General features: G+C 33.7%; 1 protein-coding gene across 4 annotated transcripts in view; it reads right to left on the bottom strand.

Moving 5' to 3' along the window:
- Nucleotides 1-27511, bottom strand: part of LOC108357445 (kinesin-like protein CG14535) — a 119362-nt gene that overhangs the window by 10995 nt on the left and 80856 nt on the right. The window lies entirely within an intron of this gene.

Raw genomic sequence — 27511 nt, forward strand, 5'->3', positions numbered from 1 at the left:
TTCTGATTTTTCTCTATTTTTTAGAGATTTCCCGCGATTTTTTAGGACTATTCGAAATTTTTCAGTGCTTATTTGACTTTTGGACCTGTTTTAGTCTCATATATATATATATTTTCGCATGTCTTAAATATGTTGTGTTCGGATTTCTATCAGCCCAATTCAAAATACTCCTAGGGAGTTTGTTCTCCAGGAATTTGTTTATCCCAAAAAAGAAATCCTCCAACAATTAACTCCCAGGGAGTATCATTTTCCCCGAAAATTTGTGAGGAGGAAATTCGAGCTTCGAGAGAGTTTTCTTGACAATAAAAAAATCCTCAAGGAATTTTTATTCATGATAGTAGGAAAGGGAAAAGAGAAAAACTCCCGGGGAGTTTCTGTTCAGAATCGGTCTTTATATTATCAAGGCAAAAGCAATCAATAGTTGCTTTTTTATAAAATACATACTCAAGGCTATTTTAAGCCTAACAGAGGTATATAATAGTCACAGTAGACAAAATAAGAGAATACGAAGGACCAGGAAGCAGTCTTAGCGCAAAAAAATGCCAATTAATTTATGAAGTTTAATTTGATTTGTCAAATACTTGGCAACCTTTCCAAATATAGTGCAGAAATAAAGCCTTTCCACGCCCATTTCGATTGATACCCATATTTTTATTTAATTTGAATTTAACTTTTTAAACCAGTGGCAACTCTCTACAGATTCTTCGAAAACCACTATTCGTTTGACACACTAATTTTAATATTTCTTATAACTGTGCATAATTTATTTTAATTCGACAACGTGGCAACGCTCTTCAAAATATTTCGAAAGTAAAACTTTTAAACTAATTCCGTCTGAATCCAAATTGTGATATGTGTACATCTCAACAACCTTATTGCCTTGGTTTTAATTTATTTAGATTTTTTAAACGGGTGGCAACCCTCCTTAATGCAGTTAAGAAATAAAACCTTTTCAAAAACATTTCGTTCGATACACATATTGTAATGATAAATTTAGCTTATTAAATACTTTTCGGCATAATCTTAATCTCAATCTCGATCTTAGTCTTACAGCCAGTTTCACCAAATTATTTAAGTGAAAATTTTCGAATTTTCGGTTTCACCAATCAATTTTAATTTTGATTTAAGTGACCTATGCTCTGCACTTAAATAAAAGTTAAATCAGAACAACCACACTCAGAGGTGTTACACGTTTAATCACCTGATCATTGTGTATATGCTGCTTACTTGTATACCAGCCCTGCTTTTACAACACAGCGTGTCAAAGCTTTCAAAAGCTCTCAGTACAAATGAAAGCGAAAGCTAGTCCTAGTCTGTTTTACAACCACTTTTTACTCACTTAAATAAATAGTTTATTGAAACTGAAAATTATTTAAATGAGAATTAAATACAAAATTAAATTAAAGTTAATTTCCACTTAAATAGTTTGGTGAAACTGGCTGTTAGTCATAATTTTAGTGTCGCTATTTCGTTACATCGATGTTTGAATTTTACTCCAAGAAGAGGTTGAGCAGAAATGGTTAGAAAATTAAGTCGAAAAGGAGTAGGAGTAGCCGAATTTGGCGGGAATCATGGTCTGACCCCGAGTCTGGAGTTAGATTTTAATGTACAGTGGCGAAAATATAAGTCGGGCAGAGACATTTTAGCATTATTTGACTATTTCCCTTTCGTTTATTTAATGGTTACTATTTTTTTATGCAATTGTAGCTCGTTATCTAACAAAACTAATGAAAGTCAAAATTATGAGATTTTTAATTAGATTTCTTAGAAATATTCTTAGTATGCAGACTTAACGCTGATCTTTGGAATTTTTTTTGTGAGAGGTGTTGCTTATGTTGCGCAAATAAAAAATGGTCAAAAATCAACGGTAGGTCCTAGCTAATTCAAACTTGCACTGTATCATACCAAAACTTAATTGGCTTCAAAACTGTATACACAAAAAAATTCGGTTAACAAGTTTTAAGTTTTATTGAACATTTGTTAAAGTTCGTCGAATTTTCATGAAGGTTCTACAAAGATTGTAAATTTGTTTTACAATTTTTTGAGATAGCAAGCTACATATATTTTCATTAAAAAATATTAAAAATTTTTTTAACAAAGAAAAATAGTTAAAACCTACAAAAATGTCTCTGGCCTATTTTGATTCTTGGCATCGTATAAATTGGTGGTAAGAAGAAAATTAATATTCTGATTAAGTTAAGGAAATACAAACTTTATTCTATAGTTCCGATTTTATATTGCATGGTTGGTATGGGGTTATCACCCGTGCTCCTGGCATCCATTTTCTAAATACATAACTAATTTGCCTGCTTGAGTAAGGCCAGAAAACTTAAAGTAAGTGTGTGTGTTTCATAAATACCCCAATGTATTTTCTCAGCCAGTTAGTTTCAAGCATGTCGGGCAGCTGTTGGTTACGAATGAAATGATCAAAACCATACAAATAATATTTTCAAAAGAAAATATCAAAAAAATCACGAAATGCAATTATAATTATCCAACGTAATAAGTATATTAGAGGCGATGTTAATGTCATTAATTAACACATACCACTAGTACACGGATGAGAGAAGGAGCATAGAAATGTTATAGTAGTTATGTATGTATCTACATTGGGGTGGTCCAAAAATGCATGTTAAAAAATAAAGTGCGAATTTGAATGCTCTTACCCCCTAGGATTGGGAAATAAAAATAATAATTAGAGGCCACTCAAAGCGCTCAAAGTTTTCCATAGATTTTATTTATATGGGGGAAAAACTAATTTTTGTAGTAATATATAAAATCAATATTTTTTGATCAGAAAACTTTGTTTCTCTTCCAAAATAGTACCCAATTTTCTATTTTATTACCAGCAATTTGTGTTGGTCCCCCTTTGAATTTTTTGGGGGTTTAGGGCTGCTCTAAAATATAGCTAATACTAAAAACTGGTTTAATAAACAATTGGGTATTACTATTGAAAGTCTCATGAAGATAAACAAGGTTTTCCGATCGAAAAATATTTATTTTCAAGAAGAATAAAACATTTCTATGAAAAATTGTTTTTTCCCATCTAAAATACATGGAAAACTTTGGGCGCTTTGAGCGAACTCTAAACATTTTTTTATTTCAAAATTAAAAAAAAATCGACTATACTTTTTTCGGTATAGAACAATCCTAGGGGGTAGGAGCATTAAAATTCCGACTTTATTCTTTTTTTGCGACCACCCTAATCTACAAACGTACCTATGTATGCATTTTATTGAGTGAGTATTATCCAAGAAATAATATAATAAAAACCGTAAACTGGTAAGTATGAAAGTGGTAAGGGGTATCCTATGGGTATACAATAAATACATGTACCGAGTAAGATTCATAACACACCTGAGACACATGTTCTCAAAGAGAGTATTCATATACATGTGTACATATATATACATGTACATGCTGCTTGATTTAAAATTTGCCTTACTGATTTAAGTTTTTCGAATTTTCACATCGACACTGTTTACAATGGGGTTTTCTTACTGGTCTTATTAGTAAAAAAAAAATCGGGGATTTATCGCAAAACTTCACATCTGAACAATTCGATGTAAGGGAGTAAGTGGATTAAAGTGATATAGATATAGAGATTGCCAAACGCTCGCTGAGCTAGGCATAAAGCTTATTATGGTAGCAATGGCATATTGGCTACCAGACTGCCTGGTTCAGAGCCAGGTATTACGATTTTTGTAAAAGTTATAACGACCTTCGCCATAAAGAAGGCCGCTTGTCTTAAACAAAATAGTAAGTCAAGGGAAGTTATATATTCGTTGACAGCCTAGCGGAATTGAATGCATTTTTATCTAAATAATGAAAGTGCCTAGCATTACTGAGTCACTTCAATGCTTCTTAGACATAGCATCATCGAAAGAGCCGATGAGATGGCTGCACACCGTTCGGTAATGCAGATCAGCTAGGCAGATACTTAACTTCCTACAACCGAAAATTCGTGATTCGCAGAGAAAAATTTACGAGTCCACAACAGAGGTCACAAATGTTCTATGGAGCAATCGAAACGACTGTAAAATCTAATGGCCTTAATGACACGAAACTTAACAAGAAACGGGCTTTTAACGTTAAACCAATTCGAAGAAAGAATTTGGTGTGGCGTCATCACAGTACAATGCAAAAGTTGTAACCATCGCTGGGGGATATGCCTCATGCTGGCGCTACGAGTGGGCAAATTTGCTTCCGGCTGAAAGTATGATACCTTCCTAAATGCATTGCGAACGTAAATAAACATCGTTTTTACCACAAAAAAAACACAAAAAAACAGCCGATTTAAGTTTCGATTCCCAGTATCGAATTTGGCCGTCTTTTTTACTCACTTCTTTTTCCCTTTTTAGAAGATCAATTTTCCAACTTCAAAGCGCATAAGACAAGTATTATCAAGAGAGGCTGCTAACCATCAAGCGATACGGCTAAACGCACAAAGCACTCAAAGAAAAAAAGGAGGTACCAACGGAAAAAATATCTCAAACGCCAAAGCTAAGAATAGCGAATTTACGAACAATGCAACACCAAAAATTCCCTGCTGCCGCACAAGCACTCACTCGCCATTCAAAGGATTCAGACCACATTCACAGCAAAGCGCACAATCGTTGCGTTGCATTCGTTTGTTATGCCACGCAGTAAAGCAAATGCCGCAAAAGCAGCGATAAGCAGCAGGCAGACATGCGATTTGCAGAGCGATTGTGCCATAGAGTAGCATACATTTAGGCAGTCAAGCGGTGAGGCAGGCGAATCACTAATAAAACAGACTTTGCATGAAATGCAGATGCTGGCTGGCGCCGCTGCTGCCGAAAATATTAAGCCAAAAGGAGCCGATTGACGAAGCCAACGCTGCGGCGTAAAGGCAAATCGCTTTGATGTGAGTGTGAAAAAAGTAGCAGCGGTTGCTTTTGAAGCGAATCACATAGCTTAGCAGCGCTGAGCAAACACAAAGGTTTTTTTTTTTTTTTTTTTTTGATTTGCGATGAGATTGTGCGCTTTGGCAGCGTCTCTGCTGCTGTTGATGCTTCAAGGATATCATTGTTCAGAGCGTTAGGCAAAAAATTTGAAATATTCGTGGCAGTGTGTGAGTATTTGATGGGAAAAAGTGAAGATTTTTTTTTTCGAGTGAAGGCACTTTAGTTGCTTTAGTTTTCGAATTCGCTTTGTGGTTGGCACTCTGTTGTGGGCTTTGGCGCCGAATTCAATATTAGAAATTTTTGTGCAATGGCACTTGGGCGGAAAGAATTAAAAGTCAATGTCGTTGCACTACATTTTTTGAAAGATTTGGAGAAACTTTAAAGGATGTTAAAGCGATAAAGAATTGACTGTTAATATTTAAAACAAATACATAAGTACACAGTAAGCAATTTTAGAATTCGTGAGCCCAAGAAAGATTTTGGTACGTACGCAGAATATGAACACAAGGACTGTTTAAAAACGCAAAGTAATCTGGGTAGATAAGAATTGGTGATTGTAATGGCAATAGTAATGGTAATGCGAATGGTTTTGGTAATACTAATGCTAATAGTAATGCATAATGCTAATGGTAACGGTAATCGTAATGGTCATGTTAATGGTAATGCTAATGCTAATGGTATTGATACCAGTAATGGTACTGAAAAAAGTAATGGTAATGGTAATGTTGTGGGTAATGACGATGATAATGGTGGTGGCGAAGGTAATGCTAATGAAATGCTGACGGTAATAGTAATGGTAATAATGGTTAAAGTAATGGTTATGGTGATAGAAATGGTAATTGTATTGATAATTGCAATGGTTATGACCATAGTAATGGTAGTTCTAATGGTATAGTAATATCCATCGTAATGGTAGATAATTGTAAATAAAAATACCTACACAATGGGCGGAAGCCTACAAATAGTAAATAAATATTTCTGTATTTGCAAGAAAGCAAACCCAAATCCCAAAAAGTTAACGCCAACAAGCGGTCGAAAACTTAAAATGGCATTTATTTTAAATCTCATTAGGCAAATGGTATTATGTTGTAAGCTCATTTTGCCGCGTTTTATGGCGGCTGATGAAACAGACAGAAAGCAAAATGTGCGTAAATGTAGGGTTACCACAGCGCTGCTGGAGGGCGTGCGCATAAATGCGTTTCGGCTGATAGCGCCGCCAATTGCTGTTGGCAAGAAAATTGATTGGTTTACTGATTTGTTTTGGTGCTACCAGCGCAGTAAAAAAACAAATGAGTGGTATGTATGTATGGCGTTAAAATCGCATTATGTTTTGCAAAGATTTGTGGAGTTTCCACATCAAATGCGTTAAGTTGAAAAGTGGATAAAGCAGCGGAACGCGAGCACTGAGTAAGTGGATAGCAGACGGATTTGAGGAGAACGCGTTTGCATTTTACGAGGCGATAAATTTTTGTCCTTGCCCCAATGCGAACGCACGCATAAATATTGTGTAAGTTTGCATGCAAAGCTTTTCAAACACACTTGTACCCATGAATACACCCTGCAAAAAATTGTGCGACTAATCTATTAAGAGACTATTCCGAGATTAGTCTTAATGGAGCACAATTTGGTATTAGTTAGGCGCAGCTAGTCTCATTTAGGTGCTATTGGAGAGCGATTAGTTTCGAGTCATCCTTTCCTGATCGCATACGGAAACGATCACCGACTCAATAACACCGTGCGACAGTAAATTTTACACACGAAAAAATCAATATATTCACAAAAATAGAGGCCAAATATATTAAAAATGCAATTTTAGTTTTTCTCTCTGTTGTCAGGATTTTTTTTAAAGGACTTTGAGATTTCTAGAATATGATTGAATTGAACAATTATTCAAAAGATTCGGTGGATTTTAGAATAACAATATGGGTATCAATTAAAAGAAAAAAATTGTGTAGAATAGAAAAAATAAATAAATTTTAGGTGCACCATCAATTTCAATTTTTTAAAAATCGGTCCTAATAAAGTTAGAAGGACGAAATTCGAGGATGTGGTAGTTTACATATTAGTTCTTGACATATATCTTTTTCAATAATAAATATTGGAAATTTCCAAGGATACTCAAGGATAAAGTTTTAAAAGGACATTTTCAACACTTATTCATCCTGGTGCACCAAAAAATTCAATTTTTTTTAAATTCTACAGAATTTTTCCTTTTAAGTGATACCCATATTGTTACTCTACAATGCACCAAATCTTTTAAATCATTTTTTTATTCAATCATATGCTAGATATTTCAAAGTCCTTTAAAAAAAATCCTGACCTCAGAGAGAAAAATTATAAACGCAGTTACACTATATTTGACTCCGAGTTTTGTGAATATATTGATTTTTTCGTGTGTTTTAAAAATTTTTGGTTTTTGTCAGTGTAATATGTATGCTTTTAATCAACGAAATCCTTATCCTTAAATAAAAGTTAACACTTCCCTCCATATAAAAAGTTGAAAAGTGGTATTAGTCGCATATTCCTTTTGCGATTGCTCCCGGAGTCATCCCGGAGTAAGCACATTTTTTGCATGGCATATATGCACACCGACATACATACTGACGTATATGTTGTACACATACGCACAATCGTTTATAGCATAAACTTTATACACATACATACATTTGTTATGTAATTTACTGGCTTTTGACGAACTGCTTTAGCTTTGATCGTAAATAATTTTATGCTTCTCCGCTTGCATATTTTCCTTTATTTTGTTTTTCTTTGTTTGAGTTTAGCTTTATCCAAAGCATTTTTCCGCGTGAGTTGCAAATCTCTTTTGCGAAGATTTTTCACTTGATTCAATGCATACCTAATGAGTTTTTAAAAGTCGAGCTATAAAGTTTAGAGGGTCATAAATTCACGGAGCGGTGGGGAAGTGGACATAAAGTTCATGGAGCTGAAATAAGGCGTTTTACTGATTACTTTCACTAATACTTTTTAGCAAAGCGACTAGAAACAGAAGAGTGAAGTTGTTTATAAAGCTGTGGAATAAAAATAGTACTAAAATTTTTATAAATAACTAAAGTATTAAAACAACATGGGTGACAAATCAAAGGGGTTCCAAAACGATTATTTTCGAAAATATTTTTAGGGGGTTGCCAGTTTTTAAAAAAGTTTAAATTGATCAAATTATCAGTTAAATGGAGTAACGCCATCAGGTGCGTATCAAAGAAAATGACTCAAAAACGATTTCCTTCGAAAATACCATTTAAGCGTGCTGCCACCTGTTCGAAAAGTTGAAATTAGATTAATTAATATGGTAAAAGAAATATTTCAATATGGGTATTTAGATAGAAATGATTATTTGAAACGACAAAAAAAGATTAAGAAAGCTGTATCTACCTCTTTAAAGTAAAATGCCATTTTTTCATAAGTTAAATCAAGCAATTAAATACAGATGTTAAACGAAAGGGGTATAAGAAAGCTTTGTTTAGAAAAATATTTTTAAAGAGCGTTGCCACCCGACAAAAATTCGAATTAGATTTAATCAATTTAAGAGCGTGAAAGAGCAAGTTTTAAGATTTTGAATTTGTTTTTGCTTGTGTGTTTTATTTTTGCTGCGTTCTTTTCTTGTTTACTCTCTTAGTAAAATTGTCCCCGTCTTTTAATTCCGCCAATAAAAATTTAACCCAGAGTGCGTAGATAACAATGTGCCATTAGTTGGCTCTTGGCCGTAGGCTTTGCATGTGTTTTAGGTGTTTTATTTTCCTTTTTTGTTGTACTTGTTCTATTAAAATTAACATTTTTGGGTCCGAGCAACATAGGTAGAACGCAAAACAAGGTATTCAGCATTGAAGTTGTTACGGTAACACCTGCTCTAGCTGCATTGGTCTATTCCCACAGTTCCAGCGGCGTATCAAAGTGGCGTCACAACAAAGTTTTAAAAGCAAAAAGTCGAAAACGGATTTGCAAAACACAAGAAATGTTTATTTAAATACTCTGAGTGGAATATATGTATGTATGTATGCATGCAAGCGTGTGTAAGTATATACGAATGTTATGTTTATTCACTAGACCACTGCTGACTGCTGCTAGCGATGAGTAGGAATTTATTATGAAAAACGCCTGAAAATATGCTTTAGCATATTTCAGAGTTTTAACCTGGTTTCGTGTTTCAAAAGCTGTCGTTTTTTGTGCATGGCTGCTGTTTTTCTGGAATCACCTTTAACACGGCTGTATGTGTGATTATGTTTGGAGCACAACTACATATGTTTTGTCTACATTAGGGCGAAGGGTGATTTTTGCCTCAAAAAAATTGTGGCTGAACGCAAGTAAATAAAATACAATCTTCAAAGACAAGAAACTCCAAACACTTACGCTAGATGTTTTAACTTATAAATAATGTTTATGGGCTAGAGGAGAGCCGGTGTCTAAGGTTATAGGTTCTCCAAGCAGCGCTCTAAATCTGGTAGTATGCACACTTTAAAAAATAATCCACTTTTTAACTGAAAATACACGATCCTTCCTAATGTGTACCAACTAACATCTATTTCCACTTGTCTTTTACATTTCACTTTTTACCTTTTTGGCCATTGTCGTTCATGATGTCGCGTCATTTGAAGACCTACCTTTTTCGTCATCATTCCTCAGTACATTCACTTTTCCATAAACAAGCACTTGCACACATACCTTTATGTACTTGCAGCCAAGCACATGAAAGTCTCTAGTTTTTTGACACACAAACCATTGTTTTTCTGCTTCAACACCACCCACCAAATGTGTGTTTGTGTCTGCGACCATGTCAGTCATAACAACTTAGTTAATACATATATGAAAGTGTATGTATTAGTAGGTACATTTATATGTATGTATGTACGTAGGTCCGTAGGTAAGTATCTGGAGATATTACATTTGTAAGCGTACAGGTATTCCCATGGGATACTCTGCATTTCTATTTACGTCCAGCTGTCTGCCCTTACCGCTTCTTCTGTTTACACTACTACAACATATTTTCCTTTACATACTTACATACATATATGTACATACATATGTACTATAAGAGTAGCCGACTGCCCTGCAGCATTTTCTGTTTTGTTTTTCATCTAAATTTTGCATTTTCTGCTTTGAATCCTCTTTACAAGAGTTATCATTCTGCTCTGTTACCCTTTTTGCCTTTAAAATATTTCAAATTTAAATGCCACATTTTGTTGCACGTGCCACAGCGCTTTAAATGATTTCAGTGGATTTCACGTAATGCGTTTCTGTCAAATTTTTTGTTTATAAAATTTTGTAAATTAAGTTTATTTACTTTTAATAAAAGCCAAAGGTAAATTTAAGAAACAATTTAAGCAAAAAGCATTTTCTCCATTACAAGTGAGTGGTGAATGGGAAAATTGATTAAGCCTACTGAACAATTTTGATGTTCTGTAACATGTTTATTTTATGATTGAACAAAAGAGATTATGTTCACTTTATTTCACGTTTAATAGGTGCTAAGTGTCTAGCAGCTTGCAATCGTTTTATGTTTTTGCCAGTAGTCAGCAAATTTTTCTAAAATTCTATTACTCTCTTTGTGAGAAACATAACTAATTTTTTTTTTTTGCTTTATCATTTAAGTAATTACAAATATGGAATATGTAGAAATACACAAAATCGCACAAAAAGCAACTCATTTGCTACAGCAACATCTTTTTTACGTTGCTGCTTCTACACCGCTAATAAATAATTCATACGCGCTGTCAAAAGTTACTTTGAGGTTTGCTTTGAAATGGCTGACAGTTATCTCGATAAACTTTTCCCCACCTCTTTTCATGTTATTTCACATTTGCTTTGTTTGATTAATAATTAAAATCATGACAGCCAAATAGTAATTTCGAAATTGCGGTTTATTGATTGTATTCAAGTTGCAAAAAAAAAACTGTATATGTATTTATATACCTATAAGGGTATTTAGTATCCTATACTAGTCCCATTTTGATCAAAAAACTTTTTGTGATTATTCGTGTGATACTTTTCCAAATTTTTGAATGTAAGTAGTACTTTGGATCTAACGGGATATTTCAGCACCGCTTAAAGATTTTTGAGACTACTTCGGAATTTTCTTGACTACGTTGCTATTTTCGAAACTATTTCGAGATTTTCGGGACTATTACGATATTATCGGGAGAGCCTCGGTATTGGCGGAACTATCGGTGTTCTCGGAATTTTTGCTAATCCTTCGAGATTTTGGGGATTCTTGAGACAATTTTGGGTTTTTTTGACTATTCCGGTTTCTCGGGACTATTTTGGGTTTCTCCTGTCTATTTAAGAATCTGCCGGACTATTTTTGGATTTTCGGGGACTATTTCTTGATTTTCGGGACTACTTTGGGATTCTAGGGACTTTCTCGGGACATTCGGGATTAGGTACTTAGGATTTTCGGGGTTATTTACCGATTCGCCGGACTTTCGTGCATGTTCGGTGACGATTTAGGGAATCCCCGGAAATAGTCACGAAAATCCGCAAATAGTTCCGAGAATACCGAAGGGCCTCGAAAATGCTTAAAATCTTGAAATAGGCCCAAATTATAAGCTACGATGAGAGGCGATTCTTATGGTATCTTCAAAAAAGGGGTGGAACAGTTTATTTTTCATAACGCCTTTTTGATTTCAAAAATTTAAAATTACCTTTATTTACTGCCTCTGGTATTTACTCCTACAAATCTACGTACGTAAGAAAAAACGTTTATGTGAGGATTCCGTTAGATTGTAAAACTGGCAACAAATATTGAAATAATTCCCAACATACCCAACCTGTTAAATATCCATTATTGAACCGAGAAAGTCGATGAACACTGCCCTCCTATTTGCAGTTCATTGAGCTGACAAAAATTTAACTAATATTGATTTTTACAACCAACTTTGCGCATACAAATAACTGTTGCCTATATAACTTTCCACTCATCAAAGTAAATACATTCCACAGTCCAACTAATATTGCTTTATTGAATTTTTAGCCCAAAAGGCTTAGAGAAATGCAAGTTCACCAGCCCTTGTACAGCTGAGTGTGTGCATGCGTGAGCATGTCAAAATCGGAGTGTTTGCACTCGCTCCGAAGAAAACTTAACCCAACTGAACCAGCCGCCTAATCATGTTGTCGAAGTTCGAAGCACGTTTTGAGAACTTTCTAAGAAGCTGAAGCGAGTTTTGCGCGCGAAGAGGGAAAACAACACAAAAATGTTGTGTATGTAAACTCAACGACAATGCCAAGAATAACAGAAAATATAACAACAAATAAAAGTACTAAATACACAAGCTATGGCAGGAGAGAGGATTAAGTTTGTTGCAGCAACGTGCTTGCAATTTTGTCACAAGTTTTTCGGTTGCTTTCTAAAGTACAACAAAAACAAAGTGGAACAGGGAAACGACGAGTTGTAGCGAATACAAAGAAAGTTAGGCGAAAAAAGGTAGAATGAAAAAAATAAAAAATAAATAAAAAAGGTAAAGCAAGAAAAAAGGAGCGCTCAAGTAAGCAAGCAAGCAAGCAAGTAGGCAGCCATCAAGCGCAAAGCAACTTAGAACTAGAAAAGCATCTTACAAGCAACCAATCTAATATATATAAAGATTTGGTCTTAAAAATTTGGGCGCTTGTGTTTGCTTAGGTTGCGCTTTGCTTGCCGCCACTGTCACGTATTTATGCTAGTGAAATTCTTTTCTCCTTTTGGCGAACGGCTGGCGAACGGCTGGTAAGAATTTTTGCGACGTGCAAACATGCGACATTTTTTGCCACACACCAACCTTTCGGTCGTCGCCTCCAACTCCAATAGCTTAATTTTAATTTCTTTTCTATTTCTTGGTGGTCGCCTACATTTTCATCTTAATATTTGTTCTTTTTTTCGCTATCCTTCTTTACTTACATTGCCTTCCGACTGCCTTTTATGGTTGTTTGTAGGTATTTGTGTAGTAGGTAGAAAATTGCGCTTAGGGAAAATAAGATACTCACTCATTGTCTGAACGAAAATAATAACGAAGGTTACGTATACGCACTGTACGCCCAATGAGGCAGTGAAGGAGTCGTCAATGCGGAAGGCTGTTCAACAGCAGCAATAACAACAAATGGTTGTGGTATTTTTAGTATTCTACTTGCGTACAACTGAGTGGCTAGTGGTCGGCTTAAAGTTTCCTCGTTCATTCAACCGCTCATTCAATGCCACAAACAATCACGAAATGAAATGGCATCATGGCTGGTTATAAGGTCGGCAGTAAAAAAGGTTAAGAGTATGAAAGTGAATGAAAGGGTAGCCAGGGTCGCTTTCGTTTAATTTTTTTTTTTATTATTGTAGAGAAAAAGGTGGGAGTATTTTAGGTAGAACACGTTTTTTTTTTCTAATTCTGAAAATTGCTTTTTCTTACATTTTATTCGTTTGTTTTATGAGTTTATTACTTATTTAAACAACGTTATCAATATTGCATGGGGGAAGGAGTGAAAGTGTTTCCTTTACTTTTAATTTGTGACAAAAAATTCTAAAAAGAGTAATACAAACCTTCTGTTAAGCCTAAAGATTTATAAGGTCTACTTGTAAACAAAAATTTTAGTTTTAATCCAAGTATATGAAACTGTTAGTAGCAATTGTCAAAAAAATGTCCGCTTTTTTTTTTAAATATCATTGTAGGCCATATAAAAAATATAAAATTAACAAAAGTATATTTAGTGAAATTTCTTTCTTGATAAATTAATGTAAATACTTACATATGTATACTTGGTAAGAAAAACAAAAAAAGGCACTAATGAAATTTGATGTGTAAACATCTTTGTACGGCTTGGAAACGCCTTAGGCGGTTCACATACATACATTCCTTATGAGGTTAGATGAGATGATTCTCAATTGGTTCTGAAAAAGTCGTGAATTTTTCCCAAAATCATCTAGAACTGTGCCGAAATGGTCCCTTACTATTCCCAAACTATTTCCGACATATCCCAGTAATAGTCCCGAACCAGTCACCAAATGTGCGTATAAGGTCATAATATTTGAAAAAATACCGATACTTCTGACGAAATTAAAAAAGAAAATAAGAAAATGTCGAACACGACATTGTTTGGAAAACTCACCACTAGCCCCGATTAGCCCATTGGTTAGAGGCGTACTGCAATGCGATAAAACCAAGGATTGGACTTGGGCAGCGCAACGTTCTAATTATAATAAAAAAATTTGCGAAAGTGATTTCAAACGAAAGACTTCACACGTTATGGCTGCAATATGCGATTTTGTACCTGAAAATACTAGTCGCCACTAATATCTCATTTCTATTTTTTTTTCAGATCTCAAAAAAAGGCTGTATCTCGAAAACTCTCCCACCTTCTTAAATTCTGAGATCGTGTTCCCAATTTAGAGGAAATTATACGCTAGAGTTCATATAAAAATGCAGTTCAGACTTATAAAATCATAAAAATTATGCCAATTTCATAAAAAATTATTCCATTATTCCATTTCATGGCAAGAGGAAGAGAAAATTATTTTTTTGGGTTTAATGGTGTCTTCTTTTCTAACAAAAATGTTGCCTTTTCATTAGCCTCGCCTTAGTATTTGTGCGGGGAATTCGGAGCATAATTTTCTCATTGTTTTAAAAAGTAAACTCTCCTAGGGTTGAAATGTTTTTGTCGGTTCAAATTTAAATGAATCCATAACATGGCATAACATACATACATACATACATATTTATTCTCAAAGACACCGTTTCTAATTCTGGTTAAAAAGTAATTCATTAATCTTGTGATTTTGAAAATTTTACATTTGTATGTATGTATGCACCTGCTAAAATTTTATATACTTCTATTTTTAAATACAATATTTTTACCTTTCCAATTTTCCCAATGTCACACTCAAATACGCAGAGATATACTAAGTAAATATTTCTTTACCGTGTCCTTTTTGTTTTAAAATTTCTTATTCTGCTCAGCTTTGCAATCCAATCGATTTCTGTCGAAAGCAAGATAAATGATTTTTGATGGAAGGGCTAACGACGAGCCGTGCCTACGAGTTTGCATTTGTTTTTGCTATGCTGTTGCCGAGACAATATTTGCTGCCTTCTCTTATTAGTTTGATTAATCGTGTTTTAGGCCATTTCATAAAAAAAAAAAAACAAAAAATGTTAAATATTTTTTCACATTTTACTTGCATGCCATTTTATTGGAATTCTGCAGTGGCTGCTATTAAAAAGGCTTCTGCACAAGTAATCCCTTTTGCTTGGCAACAGCTTTTGAATTCCAATCGCATGCCGTTTGAAATACAAAAATGCCATTCTTCATTTTTATTAATGCAGTAAAAGCATGTCGCTATTTCGTGTTATTTATACATATACATACATACATACATACATTTGTACATATAAATAAATGATGGCAAACTTTAAAAGCATTCTTAGGTATTTAAATTGAAACAAACTTTTTGATGAAAATTTTAAAGCGTATTTTCTAGTTCGCATCATTCAAATATTTCTCCTGCAATAAGTAAATACGACTGCCAAAACAAGCTAAATGTTGACAAATACGTTTAGTACAGCAAAATATTTTGTATTTAAATTTTATTATTCACCGAATACTCGTATTTTTGATTGCATTTTTTTATGGTACAACAGTTAAATCTTATCAACAATTTAACCACAAAACACGCCAAGTAAGTACGAAACCATTTATATTTTTGTTGTTCACTGAAATTTGTTAATAAAAATAAATGCTATATATATTGTTATTATTTATGTACATTTACTATGGTCAGAACATAGATACACTATACGAGCGTATACACATGGATTTGCATACATATTTACATATATATATATATGCATAAAAACATACGTACATCTACGGAAAGGTATGTACATACATAGAAATTAAGCTAGCAACAACTCATGGAATAAAATTATACTCAAATATTCAAAAAGAGAATGTATAATAAATAAAACAAAGTTTAAATACTCAAAAGAATTGAATCAAGTTGTTTACATTTTTTCACCGAGTTTGTAATAGGATTTTCATTTTAACTGTTTCTAAGAAAATACAAGTTTGCCTTTGCACTTTGTGCAATTTATTTCACTAAAATTCAACAAATTTAAGCCCAGCCAAAAACATTGCAGATTTTCACATTTTTTCTTTTTTTAATCTTCTTACCGAAAACACATAACACTAACCTATTTGTGAATGGTCAGCTAAAGTAACCACTTGGCGTATAATTAACTTCAGTGCGAGTAAACTCGAAAGGCGACAGGTCGTATGATGAACATGTCTGCTAGTAGTAGTGTATGTACTTTGAAATGCTAGTAGTTCGCGGTATGTTTGAAATGCACATGATGAAAATGTGGAAAAATTGTTATTTATTAAACACAAATATGTGATGATTACCTCAAACTCTGGCTCTTAGAAGAACACTAACGCGAATTAAAACGATGTAAGAAATTTAAGTTACAAGAAGGTCAGTAAGAAAAGAAAAGTTAATTACCACTGCTTATATAAATACATAGTTGCTTTCATTTGTCCTACTCTGTATACATACATACATACATATGTATCTAGACGCATGCTAGTTTTACGAGAACAAACTTAAGCATTCTTTGAATTTTGCCATAAAAATTACCCATTAATAATAATGAACATCTGGTTGTGCCACTAAAACTGTGATGCTACTATTTGATTATAGAACCTCAAACGGAAATTGTATGCCACTAACCCATTCAATCTCTTCCCAGCTCAGAGAACTTGCTTTCTGCTTAAATATGAAGCCTTGGAGGCTACAATTGTCAAAGATGGAAGATAGGAAGATATGAAAGCAGAAGTTGTCTGAAAATATAGTAAATAGGGACTTTGAAATCCTAAAAAGATATTTATGATTAAATAATTCAAAAAATTATTTAAAAAATCATTGCAATGTAGAATAAAAATATGGGTACCAAATGAGAGAGAAAATTCTGTAGAATTTAAAAACAATAAAATTTTTTGGTTTACAACGACGAATAGATATTGAAAATGCGCTTTTAATAAAATTTATCTTTTTAAGATAATAAAGTTTGCAGGACGAAATTCGATGATGAGGTCGTGTGTCTACTAGTCCTCAAACAATCATTAAAAAAATAAATTTCCAAGGTTATTTAAGGACACAATTTTTAAAGGACATTTGCCATAATCACACGCCCCTATGCACCAAAAAATTTATTATTTTATAATTCTAAAGAAATTTTTCTTTTATACGATACCCTTATTGTTATCCTACATAGGACTGAATTTTTTTAGATAATTTTTTGAAATTTCAAAGTCCTTTAAAAAATAAATGCTGACGTCAGAGAGAAAATCTAAGTACGCAGTTTTACTATAATTTAACCATAGTTTCGCGATTGATTACTTTTTGTGTGTGTAAAATTTACTGTTGCACGGTGTTATATAACACAAAAATTAAAGAAAAGTTATGGAAGGATAATTTATAAAATCTTATTGGTTTCTTTACTATCAAAGCTGGTGCCAAGTTTGTTCATGAAGCTTTCGGGAGATTAATGTGCGGTCGCATTCATGTGAAAGCGATTATGCTCGAACTATCGCTTTTGCATTTCTCAGAGAAGTGTTCAGCTAAATAATGGATCTCTGGAAAAACGTAAATTTTATCTGTGAAAAAAATAACGAAACTTAACCGTGAGAAGGAATATCTTAATTCGGTGTTTTCATACATTCAACGTGTATGAATGCATATCAAAACCATGCCTCTGATGGACAGCCAAAGAGTTACCATTAAACTTGGCTCTTTATTATAAACTAAATTAGTATGCAAATTCAAATAAACAGTTTCCCTTGTAAGCACTTAAAAACACGCACTATTGTGAACTGTCGGAACCTTTTAATCGAATATGCTTTCGTCCATAATAATTTTTCTTTACATCTCTATTTTCAGGCGGAACTTAAGCCCACAACTACGTATGTGAACTTGTAAGGTGTTAATCTATAATTTATATACCTACATATAAGCGCTCCAACCAAAGTTGCCGAAATGCGCTGAAATGTTGCATCATACTGCCAACCCACATTAAAAAAGGAAGTCATATCACTGGCTGTTACATAAAGCGCGCCGAGGGTTTTTAAATAAAAAATTAAAATTGAAATATATGTGTATGTATGTGTGTGTATATATACTTAATGAAGAAAAGTGTAAACTAAAAGCCAGGTTATCATCGGTGTAGCAGCAGTGCTGTAAAAAGTAAAAAACAGAAAAACAAATTTATGTAATAAATGCGCCGCTGAGTGAGCTTTGCGCCACTGCTCATCTGAGGCTGTGTGTCCGTTAATGGCTCAGCAAAAGTGTTAATATGCGCGCGTTTCGACAGCACACCTCAATGCACTTTTTTAATCATAGCCATATTTGAAGAAGCGCACGTATACATACATATGCCCTGTAGGAAAATGGACTAGTTTGGGAAATTACTGTTTTCTTATGAAAAATTCATTGAGTTTTGCATGGATTACGTTTTGCGATTTCAAACTTATTCAGCGAATATTTTCGTTAAACTTTATGAAAACATTCCCCCTTAGTAGATGAACTCGAAATTGTATTGGGGATTTAGTTCTGCAGCTAATCCTCAGAATTAATGCGGATCAGGAGAATTTTCGATGACAACACTGACCAAAAGAGTCAGCTGTTGTATGAATATTGTGCAAGTAAGCAAATAAAACAAGCCTGGCGTCCGCGTTAGCCTATTGATGAGAACTGCGTACTAAAATTCGGTGAAACCCAGGTTCGATCCTCGGACCGAGCGATTTCCAAATATTTTTTATTTTTTTTATATATAGTTTTTCAGTTTTATTTTAGTTATATATCTTATTTTAGTACAATTTTCGCTGCTGGGTTGAAAGACGCACGGCACATCAGGGCAGATATGATTGCCGAGTAAACATACGTGCATATATGCGGTAGCATTTAATGTAATTTTACAGGGTGTACCGCCAAAAAAGAAAATTCAAAAGAATATAAAACGCTAAGCAATTTTTTTTCTACCCACTCCTGTTGAGCGCAAATACTTACATTGTATATATTTTCATGTGCGGCATCGCAATCGGTACATATTTACCGACACATAAGCTTCAAAATATTTATACGATGATCTGTGGCAATGTTTGTTTGCCACTGATTGCTCGCATGTTGGATTTTTATTACATTGCTGCTATTAAGTATTTTCTTCCTTTTTATAAGCTTTATACTCTGCTGGTTTACAGCACATGTTTTTTTTTTTATTTTTACAGTTGTAATTTTTGTGGCAGTGCAAATTGTTGTGGCGACATGAGAGTGCAGCTCATTCGAAAAGTTTTCTACGTCGAAATGTTGCACGAAACAAAAAACTGGAAAATATTTTAATGTTACTACCTTAACTTTTCAGCGACCAACATTGTTTGCGTTTATTTTCATACTAAAAGTATGCAATGAAATTTTAAATTGTTAATGGATTTTTGAGTGTCTGAACTTCAGAAGTGTAAAAGTGAATGTATTAAACTATTTGTTGAAATTTTGTTCGAAAACATAATAGTAGTTATTTAGTTATAGTACATATCAACCTAGCATTCAGTTGGCGTATTTAACTGCTAAAAGAGTGAACTTATTTATTCTGGCAATAAGCTTGCCGAGAGATATTTGCGTAATAACTATATACGTTTGAGGGATGATAACCATAATGTATGAACGTGAGATGGCTCGGTTTATTTCCCAGTCGAATGCGATTCGAATGCAAGCCTTTTTGTGCTGACTGGAGAGATACTTCAAGAAAACTGACTCTAATGCCATACTCATAGAGCTTTGTCGTTTGGTCTGGATAGGCATTACAGTAAACATGCACACTTCACTGCAAGGAAGCTCTAACGTAACCATACAAAGCAGGGACGGAAATCATTATGAGTAAAATAGTTTAAATCAGTATTTAATCATTATTCTATAATTTTTATCTTTTCCCATAAAAATAATAATTACACGGGTTTACAAAAAAAAGGTTTCTGCATATTGAACCAAACCTCTACCCCTATATTATTTGACGCCCTGAATGCGAATCCGAGGTCTGTTTGCGCCAATCACGTCATTTGGATTTTTTTCTAACCTCAAAAAACATCTCGGATTTTACGTGACAGAGAAGATCCGAGGTGTTTTTTGAGGTTAGGAAAAAATCTAGACGTGATGGAGCAAAACGGACTTTAGATTCGTGTTCAGCGACCCCAAAAACATATGATAGACTAGGTTTGGTCAAAGGAACCCTTCATCGATTTTTTTTGTGGACCTGTGTAATCATTATTTTTGATCAAGAACGTAAAAATCGAGTAATAATAATTCCCTTTGAGTGAAAAGTAAAGCTTTAATATTAATTATTATCTTTACTCATTATTGGTTAAACTCGAAAAATAAGAATCATTGTAAATTACAATAGGACGGACGAATACAAATATAGCAGTATAGATAAAACTGTTTTACGACGATTACAATTGCTGACTTTTTTGTTAAAATTAAAAAAAAACTGATTATTTTCCGCCCTTGATACAAAGTGGTAGGTCCTTTGTATTTGAGAAAAATGGCAAGCATAAAGAGTGGATGCAAAAGGGGTAATTTGGGGTTCTTAATATCATTCGTTGAGACTTTGAAAATGACTTATGAGGTCAGAATAAATATCTTATCGGACAGTCAGGTAGGCCTTAGACTCAAAATAACATGAAAGCTTGAGCAAAACTGTAAAAGTCTCACCTGGAGATTGTTACGTGGAGCTTAAAGGATCCTATCAAGTTCACAGCCTTCCTATGGTCCCTCCAAAGAATACACAGAAGACCTGCTGTGGAGATGAACTATTTTCCTGCGAATTTCATCGAAGAAGCACTAACGGTGTCGCAGTAAATGTAATGTCGGTCAACCAGGCGACATTAAGCGCCTCATGGACAACGGTTAGAGGTTAGTGGGCGGTTGCAAAACTGTACCGTGCAAACAAGAAATCCCCATCATGGTTATCTTGTGATGATTTGTAGATCATGAAGACTTTGGCAGTGACGAGAGGGCTGAGTAGCTCTAAAAATCTGGGTGGTCTTATTGATTGCAGTCCTATATATCCATACACTTTGAAGGACGAGTATCGCCTGAGTATTGAACATGGCAGCCTCTTATGTCTTTGGTTTTATGTTTTGTAGGCTTCTTAAGTGAAACTTTTTTAGCGGCGGTGATTGATGGGGAGTAACTTGGCAAATTCAATGAAAATGATGCACCCGGAAATGGTTTGGACGGAAATGGTTGCAACGGAAACAAATGCTTCTTAAATGTATACAAATGGTATTAATTTAACAAAAACGTCCTAATAAGCGGCTTAAGAATAAGATTTAGATTGAGACCAATACAGGAATGAAAGTAAAGCTTAGTAAGTACATAGATGAAGAAAAGGATAACGGAAAAGGTAAAAACAAAAACAAAAACAAAAACAAAAACAAAGATGCGTAATGATAAAGACAAAAGTGATGATCAATGTAAATTTAAACACTTTAAGGCAAAGGTGAAGTGGAATATGTAAAAATAAAGATATATAAGAAGAAAAATATGAGGATGAAGGGCGATATTGCTATCGATAAAATAGTCCATATTGTAATCGATATAATAATTGATCTAGTTATCGATATATTTATGGATAAATTAATCGATTTTTGTAATCGTTTTATTTTTTACGACATGTTAATCAATATTATTATCGGTTATCAGTTATCGACATTGTTATCGATATAACAATCGGAACATTTCACGTGAACACATTATATAACGTCAGATCACATTAAATCACATAATAAGTTATCACATCATATGACATCACATGATATGACATCATACAACATGACATCACATGGCATGATATGACAGCACATGACATGCCATCCCATCACATCACATCGCATCGCATCGCATTACTTGGCATCACATCACGTGAGACAAACTAGACATGAAACGTACCTAAGTCTCACTTCTTCAATGTGGCCCAGGTAGGGTTCGAAATTTCAGACTTTGGTATCGATACTGAGTACTCATTCTGGCATCGAGCTCATGGTATCGATACTCTAAAAGTATCAGGGAAAAAGTATCGATACTACTCAGTATCGGACTCATTAAAAGACGTTTCTTGGGATACTAAAATTATTTTGTTCTTCAATCGTATATCTAGTTATTTCCTGAAATTAAAACAATAGACATTTAAAATATTTGATTTTTATTTCATTGCAGAACTTACTTCCACGTTAGAAGTAATTTAAACGTTAAATGTACATACATTAATACACACATATTTACTTTCACGAATTTTAAATTTTATTAAGAGTCTTTGGAAACTTTGTGGGTATGCATTTTTGTAGGCTATTCAATTTTGTTTAATATTGTGCAAGTTTTAATTAAAAGTCAACGGTACTAGGCTACACGGAAAGTTGAATAGGTTACAAAACTGCATACCCTAAAAGTTTCTAAAAATTCTGTATTTTCGTGACTTTAAAGTAAAGTTTAAAGTAAAGTTTTATGGCCTTATTCATAAAAAATAAAAAAGGTTTATAAACTGAAAAATGTATGAAAGTGTCATTTTATTTAAGCTCTTGAAGCCTACTTTATTTTTTATGAATAAGGCCATTAATCTTTAACGTATTTGGTTTATGTTATGTAACAGACTACACGAAATTTCAGTATATTTTAAGTGATGGACAAAATGGAATGATAGTAATCCATATAAGTAAAGAAAATTGGGTTGCCAATGGAAGACAAAATTTAAAAAGTGTGTTTTTTAAAAAGTATTCGATACTACGAGTACTTTGGAAAGTATCGAGTAAAATCGCCAAATGAGGTATCGAGTATTAAAGTACTAATTTTTATACCCTCAGTATCGATACTTACTCAATATCGATAGTATCGTTCGAACCCTAGGCCCAGGCGCACTTACTTTTTTTTATGTAGGCCGCACCGCTACGCCAATTGGTTTAAATCTTTCCAAGTTCCACCAAAAAAACAAATTTTATGAAGAATGTCCTGAACAGCTCATTATTTTCAAATAAACATAAAGATATTGCTTTGATCAGGCAAGCTATATTATGGATGAGGGTGTGAGGCATTCCGTGATAAAGTACGGGCCCAAAGTTAACGATAACCACTGATGTTTCCTGGTTTGATTAAAGAGCAATGCACTAATGAATAAGCAGTTGTGCCTTTATTTGAGGAGTTGGCTGTAGAGCGCAGTTTTTTTTGCCAGTATTTGAACTTTTATTGTTGCTCATGCCATAAATATTACCAATTTTGACAAACATGTGTAAATACTTACTTAAGGGTAAAAAAGTTATCAAAGACAGCGTTTACCTGAAATGAATAAGAAAGAAAGGTATTGAGTAAGTTAGAATTTTTGAGCTGTGATTTTGTAATGCTAAGTTAAATATTCAATAAAAATCAAAAAATCATTCTTCAAATAAAGACTTAAATACTAAACACTTGCTTTTTTCAAAGTGATAGAAATTTATTTTGAGTGCCAAATTTTTAAATATTTACTAACTTTTCACTAAAACCTTAAATTTTTGCGATCAAAATGTTGCATTTAATCAAATTTCCCCATTGCAAATAATTTAAGCAATGGAAATTGCTGCCAAAAAGTAAACAAAATTAAGGTCAACACACCATGGACTGACGTAGCTACAGAAAAAGGCCGTAAAAACTTAATACAGCCAATTTTCCGCACTAAAAGATAAATGGACACCCGCATTGTGATTTTACTACAACTTAAATAGCCATAAAATTTTCAGGCACGCATATGCCTTATGGGTTGGCAACCTTTTTCACAAAGCAAAAAATGCATACATACAACATATTTAAGTTAAAAAAATAAGCACAAACTCGTTGTAAAATAAAAGTAACAAAAAAGGTTAAAAATCATGTAAGGGCGGCGGAAAAGATGGATATTTAATGTGAAAAGAGAAAAAATAAATAACAAAGCACTTCAAAAGTAAATAAATATGAGTGCGTTCGACATGAAAAGGCAGTATTAGCAAAATAAGACTCATTGTGATTTCTTTTTTTTATTTTTTGCAAACTGTGCAAAAAATGTAGGCGCCAAATCATTGCTTTAAATAAAGTATATAAATGCGATTTTTTTGTGAGCCTTGATTTGAAAAGGAAATCTTGCAGGTGTTGGAGTAGAAAAAAATTCGTTGGATAAAGTGTAGGAAAAAGGAAACTTTAAGCCAAAGAAACGCATGCAGAAGGAAAAGGACACATTATTATGTCTGTAACAATAGCAAAAGTCTTAAGACATACTTAAATATGTTATTGGCCGAAATGGGGCCGAACGCAACTAAGTAACCCAAAATTTTAAATAAAATGAAGTAGAAGGAAGTATAAACTGGAAAAAAAGGAAGGACACAAACACTTGAGGATTGTCGAAACAAATCAAAGAGGTTAAACAAAATTTAGTTAAAACTAGGAAATATTTTTTTATTAATTTTCCATTAATATCCAACTTGAGTCTTACATACAGGCGAAGAGGCTCAGCTTAGCTTTGAAGTTATTTTCATCGCTGCTTTCTGAAATTTCGTTTTGTTTAATTTAATTCAGGGAATGCTGATTTGGAGACTGCGCTGCTTGGCAGCGTTTCCAAAGGCGTATTCCTACCACAAAATCCTCTTTGGGTTAAAGCCCTCTTTAAAATACTTTTAAAGTGGCATCTTTTTTGTTCAATCGTAAAACAAATCGTACATCGCTGTACTTTTGATCTACAACAAAGTTCACAGGCCTTATCATTCCAACTCCTACTCCTGAATATTTCTACAAAAAATTGGCATCAAAAGAAATTCTTTTTAAGAAAACTTCAATTTTAAAATCACTAAAATCATGGCAGCATACACACACTTATGCCAAATAACCTGCCAGATACGATTAAAAATAAAATAAATTTCTACATAAGAATTGATGCTCAAAGATAGCAAAGTAAAAGTAAACACTTGCTTGCAGCCATGGTCGAGTTGCCACAATTGAAAGTTTCCTTTATTTTCTTATTTATGCTGTTGAAGCACTATGACACTATCTACTGCTATTGGCGAAGGCTCGGCCAGGTGTTTAAAATCGAGCAAAATAAAAAATGAAATAAAATCAAGAAAAAAACGAAAATCATATTTGCCGAGATTTTGTGTGTTTAGTTCAGAGAAAGATGAAAAAAATAAGTATGTATGTATTTATGCAGGCCGTTAAGGTCCACTGATTTCCGTATGAGTTAAAGTTGGAAAAGCGGCAAGTGAGTAAAGATTTCAAATGTAAATGGAACTTTTTATGCTTTTGTTGAGTTACAATAAAGATTATGGATGAAGATATTCAAAATAAAATAAAAGGTCGTGGAAATGTGAACATGTATGTATTGGCACACCCAAGGGGGTTGAGGATGTTGTGTGAATTTGGTGGTGAAACTCCAGCCGCTCCCCCCATACAATTATTGAAATTCAAAGTCAAGTCAAAATAAAAACTTGGTAGCATACATATATTTTCGAAAATCTTATGGAAAATGACATAATTCTTTTTGGCATTCTTCCCATCAATTTTGAGTTATTTGATCCTGAGTGAAGAAATAAATTGAAAACGATAGATATAGGTTTAAATTGGTCCACTACTGGGACGCCATCCCATGCGGATAATATTGCAGCTAACTTCATGTTACAGCGTCACCTTTTAATCACATTTTACAGCACATATATGTAATTTCATCAAAATCTTAACAACATATGCTTTTTTCGTGCGAAGGCTTTGTTATCGTTTGTGCCTACAAACCTCCATTCGCGGGAAGCATTTGTACCTGTCTTCCATCTGACGAAAAGTGCAGCAGAAAGTTATCGACTGATATGTAAGGCTTACGGGGAGCATACCCCATCAATTCCAGCCTAGTATGTGTACTGGTTCCGACTAGAGATGCCGTTTTTAAATCGATTAAACCGAAAGTCGATTAATCGAGTCCTTCCGATTCGATTTCTTGTCGATTTTCTCGATCCGAGCATCGATTAAAAAAATTCGAGAATCGACATTCGATTTTTCCTGAATTGATGCATATTCAACCGCGGTTTGCCCCAGAAAATCTATAAAATTTTATAGAAAATTTTAATTAGAGGCTGGTACAAAAAAAAAACACATCTTGAGAACGAAAAGGCTAAAGAATTCAATGACCTACCTATCTTTCTCCTCCGTCTACAGGGCTCCTCAGCGAAGCTTCTTAAAAATAACTCTATATAAAATTATGGCGAATACTGCAACAAAAACTCCAAAAATTGGAATTTCACACTTTATGCAAATTTTCATAAAAACTGTTCACTCCTTAATTCCTCATTTTAGAAAAAATTTTAGTATGTATGCAGTTTTGTAGCAAATGTTTTATAAAAACGATAATTAAGTTGTCAAATATAGAGTCCGCGAAAAAACTAAAATAATAAACAATGTTCCCATTGCAAAAAAATATATATGGACGCAAGCTCGATTGCATAATACACTTCCTACACTTCAATCTTGAAGTAAACACAATTTTTTTTCCCATTTGTGCTCAAAATCAAAAACAAACGAAATTTTGAAAAAACTTAAACATTTTCTTAATAAGGGCTAACGTTCAGTTTTCACTAGGCATTAAATGAAACAAAGTTAAATGACTATGTTCAGCAATTAACACATCGTTTCCTTAATATAGAAAAAACTAATCTCACGCTTTTTTCAAATAAATCTAGATATCGAAACCGGTATGAATAATTACAATAAAAGTTTGGTCGAATCGCTGTGTGTTGATTTTTTTATAAAAATTAAGTAAAAGACGTTATTTGGCAAAATTTGGTTATATTTGGTTTGGTTATATATTTGGTTATATGAATCGATATTGGGAGATCGAATTATTTTTGACGATTCGTTCCTGCATCGATTATTTTTATTTCGATTCGAATCGATTCAAAAATCAACTTTTTAATTTCGATCTGGCATCTCGAAGGCCATTAACGTATGCAGACGCCGATTTGAGCAATTTTGGATGAAGACCCGTGCCAAACCCAAGAAGAACTTTCGACAATAGTACAAAGGGAAGTCGTTTCCGTATTATACCAGAAGGTGCGCCGGAAGGCGTATGGCAAGCACGGCGTACCGGATGGGAAGCCCCAACCCACCCGCCGTAAAGCCTAGACTTCGCACCATTAGACTACCATTTTCTTCCAGGTGATGAAGAACGCCCCTGAAGGTATTAAAATTTGGCTTGACGCTGTCTTGGCTTCCAAAGTCGAGCAGTTTTTCTAGCGATGTACAAGACTTTCACTAAAATACATTGTACCAATTTTGAACAATAAATTTTCAAAATCGAGAAAAAAATCCCTTTAAAACTTACTTGTATACACTAATTATTTCTCACATTTACATAGTTATGTATGCCATTTTCATGACATTTGCACATTAATTTAAACGCACTTAACACATTTACAAATTAAGGAAAAACAAGAATAGTAAGAAAATGAAAAAGGAAGGAAGTCTTAAGTATGGCAAACAAATGACTACATCACGCCCATTCAGTTAAGTAAGGAGTATAAAATGTTGCGCGAAATCAAATAAGGATTAT

Source organism: Rhagoletis zephyria, unplaced genomic scaffold (genome assembly GCF_001687245.7).
Source record: "Rhagoletis zephyria isolate East Lansing unplaced genomic scaffold, Rhagoletis_zephyria_1.1 Rzeph_scaffold_00177, whole genome shotgun sequence".
Lineage (NCBI taxonomy): Eukaryota > Metazoa > Arthropoda > Insecta > Diptera > Tephritidae > Rhagoletis > Rhagoletis zephyria.